The 11,224-nt window shown below is 51.0% G+C and overlaps 1 long non-coding RNA gene across 1 annotated transcript; it reads right to left on the reverse strand.

Annotated features, from left to right (window-relative positions):
* Positions 1-9,051: 9,051 nt before the first annotated feature.
* Positions 9,052-10,943, reverse strand: LOC123349085. The gene is made up of 5 exons (XR_006573364.1): positions 10,580-10,943; positions 10,296-10,370; positions 9,954-10,060; positions 9,530-9,672; positions 9,052-9,306 (listed from the first exon to the last, which is right to left on the reverse strand). It is a non-coding gene; the product is annotated as an uncharacterized LOC123349085 (long non-coding RNA).
* Positions 10,944-11,224: the final 281 nt, after the last annotated feature.

Below are 11,224 nucleotides of genomic sequence, written 5' to 3' on the forward strand. Positions count from 1 at the left end.
AGCGACCAGTGGGTCCTTTCCCATCCTGGTCCTTGCTCGCATGCACAGGGCCAAACTGATCGCCATGGTTGGGGTCAGGAAGGAATTTTCCTCCAGGGCAGATTGGCCAGAGACCCTGGAGGCAGGGCCGGCTCCAGGCACCAGCTGAGCAAGCTGGTGCTTGGGGTGGCATATTCTATGGGGCGGCATTCCGCCCAATCCTAGGGCAGCACGGCCGTTTTTTTTGTTTTTTGTTTTTTTTGGTTTGCCGCTCCGGCCGCCCTGTAGCGGGTGGCAGTGCGTAGGAGGGACGCGCCCTGCAGCAAACTGGGCAGGGCAGCCCCTGGTTTTCCCTCTCCGCCGACTGGAGTGGAGCGGAGCCCTCCCGGCAGGCGGCACAGTGGTCAGGACCGCGGGACAAGCGCCCCGCTGAGGCCCTGGCTGCCCCCCGGCTCCCTCCCCTTCCTCCCCGCTAGACTGGGTGCAGCACAGGGAGTCCCCCTGCACCCTGGCTCTGGCTGCCCGGCAGGGTTTTTTTGTTGTTTTTTCCCCCTTGATTTGCCGCTCCGGCCATGCCCCAGGTTTTTTGTTTTGTTTTCTTTCCCTGCTTTGCCACTCCGGCTGTGCTGCAGGTCCCTCCTCCCTACCCCCGCTTTGCTGCTCCGGCCCCGCCACAGGTTTTTCTTTTGTTTTGTTTTTTTTCCCGTTCCTGCTTTGCCGCTCCAGCCATGCCCCAGGTTTTTTTGTTTTGTTTTGTTTTCTTTCCCTGCTTTGGTGCTCCAGCTGCGCTGCAGGTCCCTCCCCCCTGCTGCTCCGGCCGTGCCCCAGGTTTTTTTGTTTGGTTGGTTTTTTCCCCTCCTGCTTTGCCGCTCTGCTCCCCCCCCTCCCACACACACTTCTTTTTTTTTTTTTGCTTGGGGTGGCAAAAAAGCCAGAGCCGGCCCTGCTTGGAGGTTTTTCGCCTTCCTCTGGGGCATCGAGCAGGGACCAGCCCTTATAGCCATTTAGAAACAGACAATGAAAAACAATAGAAAGTGAAATCTGTCACCTTTCATCATTGCCTCTGTGCTTCTTTAAAAAACAGCTGTTCTCCCCTCCCCCGTACACATGACCCTTCCCCATGAGCAGTGTGTCACCCTTCCCCTCCTGCAATCATTGCAGCTCTCCCCACTTGTCTCTCTTGGTTTCTCTCCCTGTATTTATTCTATTTCCTCTTCCATCCCCCCTTTCCTGGGGCTATTTCCAGCAGATCTTTTCTTTTTTTTGTGTTTTTCTTTTTTCTGCTGTCTTTTCTATCTTTTCTCTCCATTTACTTCCTGCAATGGGGCGGACTAGGCCCAGAGGGCCCCTGCTGGAGGCCTCAGGGTCCTGCCACATCCATCCCAGGAAAGGAGCAGCGGAGCTAAGTCTTCCGAGCAGCCTAGAGAGACCGTACAGGGTGTGACCAATCAGGGAATGGCTGCAGTAAGCAGCCAATCAGGGCGCAGGAGGGCCATATAAAAGGAGTTTCAGCTGCAGTGTCAGTCTGTTTCTTGCTACAGTTAGAGGAGTGTAGAGGGGATCTTGACTGGCCAAAGGGAATGGCTGCACCATGGACAACTCAATGCTGGCTGGCAGTGAGGAAGAGCTGCTGGGTCTGAACCTAGAAGACCTCTGAGGTAAGGGTGAAGTATTGGTGAAGGCTGGGGCTGTGGAGAAGTGGCCCAGGAAAGTTTCTGTGGTGTGTGGCTGCTGTTCTTAGGATCCATGGGGTGGGACCTGGAATAGTGGGTGGGCCTGGATCCTCTCCCCTCCCATAGGCCACTGGGGAACTGGGCTTACAGTTGAACTGTGATTGACACCCCCCCCCAAGGGGGAACAGAATGGCTAAGAGGGCCCAGCTGGGGCCAGAAGAGACCCAGTGGGTGAAAATGATTCCCTCCAGGGAGGGAGGACTTCCTGGGGGTGTGGCCTGATACTATTTGAAACCCGCAGACACACTTGACCAGGGGGTGCTCATGAGAGGTGGGTGCCCCCCGGTTATACTTTCCCTTCCCTCTTTCCCTTGCTGGTCTCTGGTTGTCTCCCCTTCTGGCTCAAAGCTTCCCAATCTCCTGCCCTGCTCCCTGGCTGTTTCTAATCAGCTCCAGGTGGTAACAAAGAAGGAAAATCAGATTCAGATACTTTAGGAAGGAGTCTTCTAAAAACCCCTGTAGTAAAGGGATATTGACAAGCTCCCCACCAGGTGAAATGCCCCATGGTGCAGAGAGCTGGGCCAAGCCCTGTGCCCCAGGTGAACTTGCAAACCAGGGTTTAGCTCCCCACTGCTCACACACAGGCTGAGTTGTGCCCTGCACTGAAATGCAGAGGGGTGGCATTTCCCCTGGGTCTCTGTCACCCCCATCAGACCCTACTGCAGTAAAACCCAGCCCCATCCCTCAGACCCACTCAGAGGAAAGCTGGGTGAATGTGCCCAGCTGTGATGGGGAAGGAGCACAGGGTAAAGTTCTAGCCCCACTGAACTCAGTGGGGATGTTGCCGTTGACTCCCATAGTGCTGGGATTTCACCCACAGCCTCGCTGATCACAGGTCAAACAGAAGCATGGACACTCCTCTCAGTTCAATGCACCTGGGGGGTGTTTGTGTTAACCAAGAGATGAACTTCTGTCGGAATGACCTGCAGCTGGGAATGCCGGCAAAGTCTGACTAGAGGACTGGATGGGGGAGTCAGCCAGGATCACATGACTGCAGGTGCTTGGAGAGACCCTCTATGGAGGTGGAGAGGGAGGTTGAATCAGGTGCTTATCTAGGGGCGAGGTATCATGGTGGGAGGTAGGTTAGATCATGTCCAAGTCCCACTGCCATTTGTCCTGCCTGCTCAGTAATGTTCTCTGCCTGTTCCCATAAAGGTTCACAGGCAGTCTCTACCCGTTCTTCTCCTAGTTATTTCTGCGTCACCAATTCGCCATTGTCTTCTTGTCCAGATTTTCCTTTCCTTACAGCCAATGGGAAAGTTATAAACAAGGGAATATTGCAGCAGGACCCCTGTGGAGAGTTGGCTGGATGTGAGCGAGTGAGCATCCTATGAGTGCAAGGCAACAAAACCCCACCAACATCCCCAGCAACTGTAGACAATAGACTATCCCAAACATGAGAAGTAGGGCATGGTCCTGTGGCTCTAGTTAACCACCGACCTTCTCAGAGGCTGCTGGTGGAGCGAGAGGTCTGGGGCCTATGTCAGACCCTGCTCACTCCACTGCTGGAACCAAAAGCCGTGCTAAAGAGCTACAGACGGTACTAGCAGAGTGGCAGGAGCTGTACTAAAGACAGCATCAGATCAGTGTCTGGCCAAGTCACCCCTTGGAAAAGAACATGCTGACTTTGGGGAAGCTTGGTGACCTCATGAGGAAATAGGACAATAAGTAGGTGGGGGGTGGTGGTGGGTGATGATGATGATGATGATTAAATACTACTGCAGTCCTGTTTAAAAGAATTGCTCCATTCTCTGGCTTCTGTGCCACACTCTTCCCCCTACCCTCCCTCCCTCCCCCCAAAAGTAAATCCTGTGGTGGTCGAAGTCACCCTGGCCCACCAGGCAGTCACTGGTGATGCTGGGAATTTTTCCACACAAAAAACTCTGCGGAAAACTGTTTTTGTTCTTTCTGTTTGACACATTTTTAAGTGGACACTCTGACAAAAAGGAAACTTTTTCAAACAAGCAATGTTCTGTATGAAATGTCTTGATGGGGAAATGGGAGTGAGCTTTGAAATGCTGCAAGCTGAGGAGCTTGCAGTAGCTATGGCTGTTTTAAGAGGGGATGGCTTTAATTATGTCAATGATTAATAAGATCAGTACAGTATCCCTTGTGCTGTTGCATTTTAACTGTTTTTATGCTGTTTGTCAATTTTTTAATTGTGATTGTCCAGCACAGTTTAGTACTAAAAATGCAAACTAAAATTGGGGAATTTTCTCACTTGTGAGATAAAAACACTGATTTGCTATTAAAATGCTCAGCAATGAAATAGTTAATGTAGACATTCTCAATTTGGGACAGAATTAACACTTCTGTTAAGATGCACTGAGCAGTTCACATCTCTGAGCTGTTTCTGCCTGTCTGCAGGCTCAGGATGACAGCTCTGCAGTAGGAAGGGCTTCTTTACAATAGCTGGAGACCCTGCTGGGAAGAGAAGTGGCCCACTGAGCTGCCTTAAGGAGTCTTCAGTGGCTGGTCAAGCTGTGATCTCGGCTGCCCGGCCCTTGCACGTGAGAACTTCCCTGGAGAGAACAGGAACACTTGTGGAACCTTGGAGACTGGTGAGCGATTTCAAGGAAGTTCAGTTTGGGGAGAACCAAAGCAGAAACTTCCAGCTTCCAGGCTTCCCTCAGGGAAGGGCCTTGTCAATTCTTGTGAGCCCTTCCCCCACCTATCCCCACTATAGTGATCTCAGCTGTACGGGTGCTGTGTCAGAGCCCCTCACCAGAGTTCACTTCCCTCCACTGCAGCTTCAGCCAAGATCCCCCTCAATGCTGCCTCTTGCCGGGAAGTCTCCTCCGTGCCCCCTCTTTGCAAAGCCCTCTGTGGAGAGGGTGACAGGACCCCTGAGCGGAGTTCTTGCCTCCAGGTAGGAGCCTTGTTCCCCTCAGTCTTGCTCTCTCCGTTCAGTGACATTATCTGACCAACTTGGGGCTCGTGTACAGTCCTGCTGAGGACCCAAAAGGTCATGGAGGGTTTCAGGTAGAAAGCTTGAGCAGTGAGTTCTCCAGCTGTACTTGCCCTGTCCGCTGCTCTTTCCCCTGTTCACCAATGGATGGTGGCAATGAGCCATGTAACATCTGTGGTTCAGGCTGCCAGGCTCACACATTGCCTGGGCTGTGAGCTCTGCTACCAGCTCCAGAGTTCCAGTACCATGGTGACTGACACTCGTAAAACACAGACAAGGTGGGTGAGGCAGGTAATCTCTTACTGAACCAGGTTTCCTGCTTTCAGGCGCCACAGAGCTCCTCAGGTCACAAGAAGCTCAAAAGCTTGTCTCTTCCACCATCAGAACTTGGTTCAGTAAAAGAGATTACCTCACGCATCTTCTGTGCCTCCTCCTGGGACCAACACAGCTACAACTCTCCTGAACTGGGCAAGTTAGATTCTGTTACAGTGGCTGGATTGGTGCATAGAGGCTGAAAGAAAATTGTACAGGGACTTTGGGGCTAGACCTGGTCAGAAAATATTAAATATTTTCCACAAACTTTTAAAGGAATAAATGACTGTTTCTGTGAATTGTTTGGGGCTTTTATTTAAAGTCCCTAAACTTTTTCAGTTTTCAAAAACTGAATTTTTTGGCTCTCCTGCAAATCATTTTAAATGCAACACCTCACTGACATTGTTTACAAAATTACTTTCATTGGAAAAATTTTTGAACAAAGTTTGACCAGCTCCACTGGAGATCAGGGTTCTCTCCTGCCTCATTTGAGCACTGGACCACTTGCAGCTTGGTGCTTGGTCTATTGTGAGGTCACTGGACCAGATCCACCAAGATATTTAGTCTCAATTCCTAGGGATTTCCACAGGAGTTTGGGGCCTAAATACCTCTTGAGGATACAGACTGTCCCACTCTGATTCTTCAGACCTCCAAAGTGCTCTGCCAAAACCAGGGTAAAAAAAATCTGCTATTTCAAGAGTGAAATACAAGCAAGAAAAACCTTGTCCCAGGTCACAAACCCTATTCTTTCTCTGTTCAAGTGAGCTCACAATGCCCCAGCGATGTAGGACAGTGCAGTTAATCCTAGGTAACAGGCTGGGAAATGGACAATGTTAAGGCTGATGGGAGAAAAGGACATTGTATCTCCAGTAACTTATCAGTATCTTAAAATGCAGGAGCCTGGTTCCAGTGTCCGTCATGGGAGGCAGTGATCTGCCAGCAACAATTCTGCCTGTGGTCAAAGGCGACAGCTATTAAATGCCCAGTGATGTTATGGGCTGAAGTGTCACCACTTTGAACCTGGAAACTGCTCCCCTCCCCTGTGGTTGTTACATCCCAGCAGCAATCACAGGCCAGGGGTTAACTGACTTGGGCTCTAAGGTTGGCCAGTCAGAGAGTGATGTGACTCCCCCCAGAAGCTATTGAAGGGAGGTTGACACAGCCCAAGTAGGAGGGGAGTTTTAGCAACAAGCAGGCTGTGGAGCAGAGACCCTGGAGGACTTTGCAGCACAAATGACATTTGTGGCTGCTGCTGGTGGTACCTCTTCTGGGGGGAGAGGCAGAAGTGATGGGCTTTCCCTGTGCTGAATTCAGGAAGGAGCAGTGACTGGCCAATAAAAAGGGCTATTAGTTGAATTTCCAAAATGTCTCTGAAAAACCAGTTCTGTCCTGTCTCCAGAGGACCCTGCTTAATACTTGTGAAGTTTATTCAGGGCTCATGAAAAGGGGCTCCCTGACCCAGGCGGAGCTCAGGGCTCTGTAGGGAGGAGGGTGTATGGGGACCCAGGTGGAACCTCCAGGGCCAAGATGAAAGCCGTGATCCTCTGCAGAACAGGAAATGGGACACCTGTTTTATGGTTCCCGTCCTGAGGACTGGAGATGCCCCTGAGTGACTGGAGTCTGCAGGATAGAGTTACTGATGGTTCAATGACAGAAGGAGCAGCTGTCGGCAGAACATCAGGCCACGGGGGAGGAGAGGGGTGGTCAGATCCTGATGGTCAGGAGCTTTAGGGAGAGCTAGAGACACTGTGTGGAGACTTGGAAACCCTGGAGAAGATGAAATTCTATAGACTGACTAGCATTCAGGAGTGTGGGGCACTTGGGGAACATGGCTATAGGACTATGATATATGGAGTCTGTTCTGAATTGGTGGTGAGAGCAGTCCAGAGGGGGCCTCACACGTAATGGAAAGGCAGGTTTTTCTGAAGGGGGGTGTATGTCACTCAGTGGCTGGCACCAGGAATTGAAGTAGGTCCTGCACCCCTGTTGGACAAATGAAGGGGTTCAGGCAGCACCTGGGGCTCTCAGAGCCAGAGGGCAATTCCTGAGAGGGAGGGGCTATGAGGAGGATGGGGTAGGAAATGGCAGGAAGCATCTGCCAGAGTCCCCTGAGATGCAGAAAGAGTTTCTCAGCTCAATCTTGATTAGTTCCAGTTTGGGACTAACCTGTGTCAGAGCCTGGGTGTGGCAGTGAGCCCTTGGCAAGCCGGGGAGGAGCCCGGCCGTGCAACGGTTCCTGCTTCCTTCTTTCGAAGGAGTCTCATGTAGCCCTAGGCTGTGAGAGATGCTGCCTTCAATTCGATCTCCCCTCCCCTGCTGGGGTCTCCATCACTCTCCCGACTCATGTGTCACTTTCCCTCTGTCACTGGCCACATGGAACCAGTGGGAGCTGCAGGTGCCCAGCCTCTGTCTGTCCTGTGCCTTGGTGCCATCAGCCCCACTCTCTGGTGTCTGGTGTTTGACCCTGGCTAACGCTTGGGGATGCAGTGTGTGTGTGGAAGCTGGATGCACAGTTAAGCTCTGCCCCTCTCCATGTAGGTGGGGCTGTGATCACCAGTCACATGTTAGGATGGTGGGGTTTTAACTGGTGGTTTTATACTCCTGCAGCCAGCTCCTCCTAGGCAGGATGTGTACAGACCGTGGTGCAGTGTTCAGGCCAGGCTGAGATGGGCCGGAACCATCCCTCCACCTCTCTATGATCTCGTGGCAGGGGTGGGGTGGGGAAGGGTTACAAGAAAATAAACCCCTGATCTGACCTTCCTCCCCACTACCCTTGGTTTGGTTTCATTTTGCCAAATAGAAGCTGAAATGAGGAGATTGTTGCAAAACCAGGACCACAACCTTCCCCATTTTGCTCTTCTCTAGTGTTAGGTCCCCTCCTGCACCACTGTTTGAGTGACACCAGTTCACGTGGTATCTTTGCACAGGATATCGCATTTTCCCCCAACTGCCTTCCCAAGGTACGAGTCACTTGTATTGTCTTCACCTTGGAGATGCTGTCTCCCTGCAGGGAGAATCAGGCCCCGGTGGCTTTCAGGCGGCTGGGTTTATAGAGGTTTGAGACCCCACCACAACGTTTTGGGCATTGCCCTGTGGTTTAGGTTCAGCGTGCGGCTGGGAAGCTGATTGGGGAGGGGCAGGAAGTGGATGCAGAAGTAACATGTTGCTGGCCCCTCTCCCTCTTCTCATCCCCTCCAGCCACGTGCTGCTAATACTGACCCTGCCCTGTGTCCCCTGGTCGTGCTCCCAGTCCCCTGAGGCAGATCATGGAGATCTGATTTCCCAGAATGTCTGCAGTGAGATCTATGGACCCCATGCTGGGCAATACAGGGGGAATGAGCTCTTGCAGGCCAACCCGGCACCACCCTGAGAGGTGCCAGACTTGGAGGTGGGGTTAGAAGAGAGGAGGGCACAGCTGGAGCAGACTGCGGAGGACAGCTGAAGGCAAGAGCTTCCTGGATGCCTGATGGCCCCCTCTGGAGCAAGGGGCAGCCAGAGCAGAACCCACCCTGGGGGACTATTCGCTGCTAGCCTGTGAGCCCAGTTCAGGTGCCCAGGGAGCGGTGGCCCCACCATGCCAGTGGAACAGTTGCTCTGGGTTCACTGACTGCCCCTTTCAGAGCTGCTCTTTGAGGGGCTCTTAGGACCAGAGCAGCGGGGCAGAGCGCTTGGATGTGGCCGACCAAAGGCCTTGGCCTGGCCCCTCGGGGCATCCTGGGAGAAGAACATGGTGACAGTGCCGCTGGGCTTCCTGCTTTCCCCTTGACCGGTGCACCTGGCCATGTCCCCTCCCCATCCCTGGGGGCCGTGCACACGGCTTTTCCCTCTCTGGGACGGTGGGCTGGTCTCTCCTGTGCTGGGTCCCTGCTGGAGTGGGAGAGTGACATGGGGGCCATGCTGGCACGGAGGGGGGAGCAGTGCACCTGGGAGGGACTCTGCCCTGCTGCGGGGCTGGGAGCATGGGCATGGCTGAGGGGCACAGGACGGGTTTATAGAAAATTCAAAAACCAAAGGGAGACAAGTTCTCTCTGATGGATTTTATTATGTCTGTTCCTAAATGGCCCTAAGGGCTGGTCCCTGCTCGATGCCCCAGAGGAAGGCGAAAAACCTCCAGGCTCTCTGGCCAATCTGCCCTGGAGGAAAATTCCTTCCCGACCCCAAACACGGCGATCGGTTTCACCCTGTGCATGCGAGCCAGGACCACAGTGGGGAAAGGACCCGCTGGTCGCTATGGTTACACACCCTGTCCCAGGCCCCTCCAGGATAGTGCCTGTGTCCCAGCACTAACCTGTCTCCAGGGCTTTCTTCTTTGCTTCCATCCCAGCAGCAACTTTTGAACATTGTGTCTTGAATACTGTCCATGCTGGCTCTTTCCTTCATCAAGCAAAACCAAAGCCACTGATGTCACTCAGAAGTGACAAGCAGGTTCACCACCTCCTAATAAAGATGAATCCCCTGACATCTGCCATCCCCCTCACATCCTCTTAGCTCCTGAGATGTGTGATCAGCTGGAACAAACCCTTTGACACAACATAAGTTACACTCAGCACTACAAAATTGCTATGCTCATTTCTTAGACTTCCCAAATGTTGCTTACCTCTCCTCAGAGCCAATCCTGTTGCTTTATTGAATGAAGGGTCTTTCATATTTTGAGATCCAATCATCCTTTCAGGTGTTGGATCTGTTTAGCTCCATTCCTGTTCCGTTGTACTCAAATCCTGAGCATCTGTAACTCTCCTCCTGAAAAGACAAATCCATTTGGCAATTAGAGAATCCTAAATGCTCACCTCCTTGTCAGTGATGGTCTGCTGCATTGTGGGTTTGAAACTTGAAGGTGATAAGTGATTGTCTTCCCATTCTAGTCAAGGAAGGCAACTTTTTGCAGGTCTTGCAACATGCGTTTGTTTGTTAAGTAATGATTGCTTATAATCCTCAATCCCCAGGAGATCAGATCAGCTGCATTTCTTTCACCTGAAGGGAAACCAGATCCATCAATTTTTCCATTGAGGTGAGTTCCTTACCTCTTGGTAGCAGTGATGAGTTTTGCTTGTTTCCTTTCTGTAGATCTTCTAGCAACTTCCTGAAGTTTTCACACCCTCAACGTTCAACTCAGCTGCATTTCTCTCATCTGAAAGTATGAGGATCTATTCATTTCCACTTGAATGTTAAAGAAAGGTGCTTTTATTTTTTTTTTCCAATTGACATGCCTGGTTCAGCTAGTCAGATTTGCATTAATCCCTTCTAGAACACAACAGCCCTCTGGTCTCCTTGCATCTGGAGATGCAATGTGGCCTATTTATTTGGTCTGCAAGTGTTGCTTTACCACCAGATTCATTTAGAACCAGGGAAACTTAAATGCTTACCTCCATGTCTGTGATGTTCTGCAGACTTGATTCTGATTTGCGACTAGCTGAACTACTTGAAGTGGCTTTTTTTGTCTGGGTTATTTCAAGGGAATAAAAAAAAGGCATTTTGTCACTGGAGTCCTCAATGGATTGAGCAGCTGGCAAGTCCATTATGCTTTATCTTGTGTCTGCTTTTGACACTCTCCCCATGACAAGTAAGGTCTTCCACAGTTTTTCTCCCTGAAAGCAAAATCCACACTACTTCATGTACACATGGATGTTTGGAGACTGGTATTTCTTACCTCCTTGCCCGGGACAGCCACTGAGCCTCACTTCTCCCTGGTAGGAATGACCACCTGGTCTGTTCATATCTCAGAAGAGCAAAACCTGCAATCAATGTTTGATAGAATTATTTATTACTACTTATTACCAGGTATGAAGAGTCTTCAGTGGAGAAGGTTCCTTAGCATCCAAATCATTAGGCTTCTAGAGACCTTTCAGTGCTCACCTACTTGTCAGTCATGTTCCAGCACAAGGCTTTGATTCTTAGCGGTACAGCTAGCTACACTGGTTAAAACCTGAAGCTTATAAATGGCTGCTTGCCTTTTTCTGAACTAGAAGTAAAAGATGCTTTTCCCTCTGGCCAAGTATTGTTACCTGTCTGACTTTTTTTCTTAAATTCAGCAGCCTCTCATCCTCCCTTGAATGGTAAGACCTTCCTTTCACCTGAAAATAGAAACAGAGCCTTTAATTCGTGCCTCCATGCTGTGAGGAGGTGCCTTCCTTACCTCTTGATAGAAATGATCAGTTCCACTTAGTTCTTGACATCTGAAAAATAAGCAACAATGATCAATTAGGCACAAATAGAATCAGCTGGACAACTCCTCTCTGCAAATGGAAGAACAGGCTCAATGCTCATCTTCACACTTTGGTTAGTGCACTTGTTC

The sequence above is a fragment of the Mauremys mutica genome, chromosome 14 (assembly GCF_020497125.1).
Source record: "Mauremys mutica isolate MM-2020 ecotype Southern chromosome 14, ASM2049712v1, whole genome shotgun sequence".
NCBI lineage: Eukaryota > Metazoa > Chordata > Testudines > Geoemydidae > Mauremys > Mauremys mutica.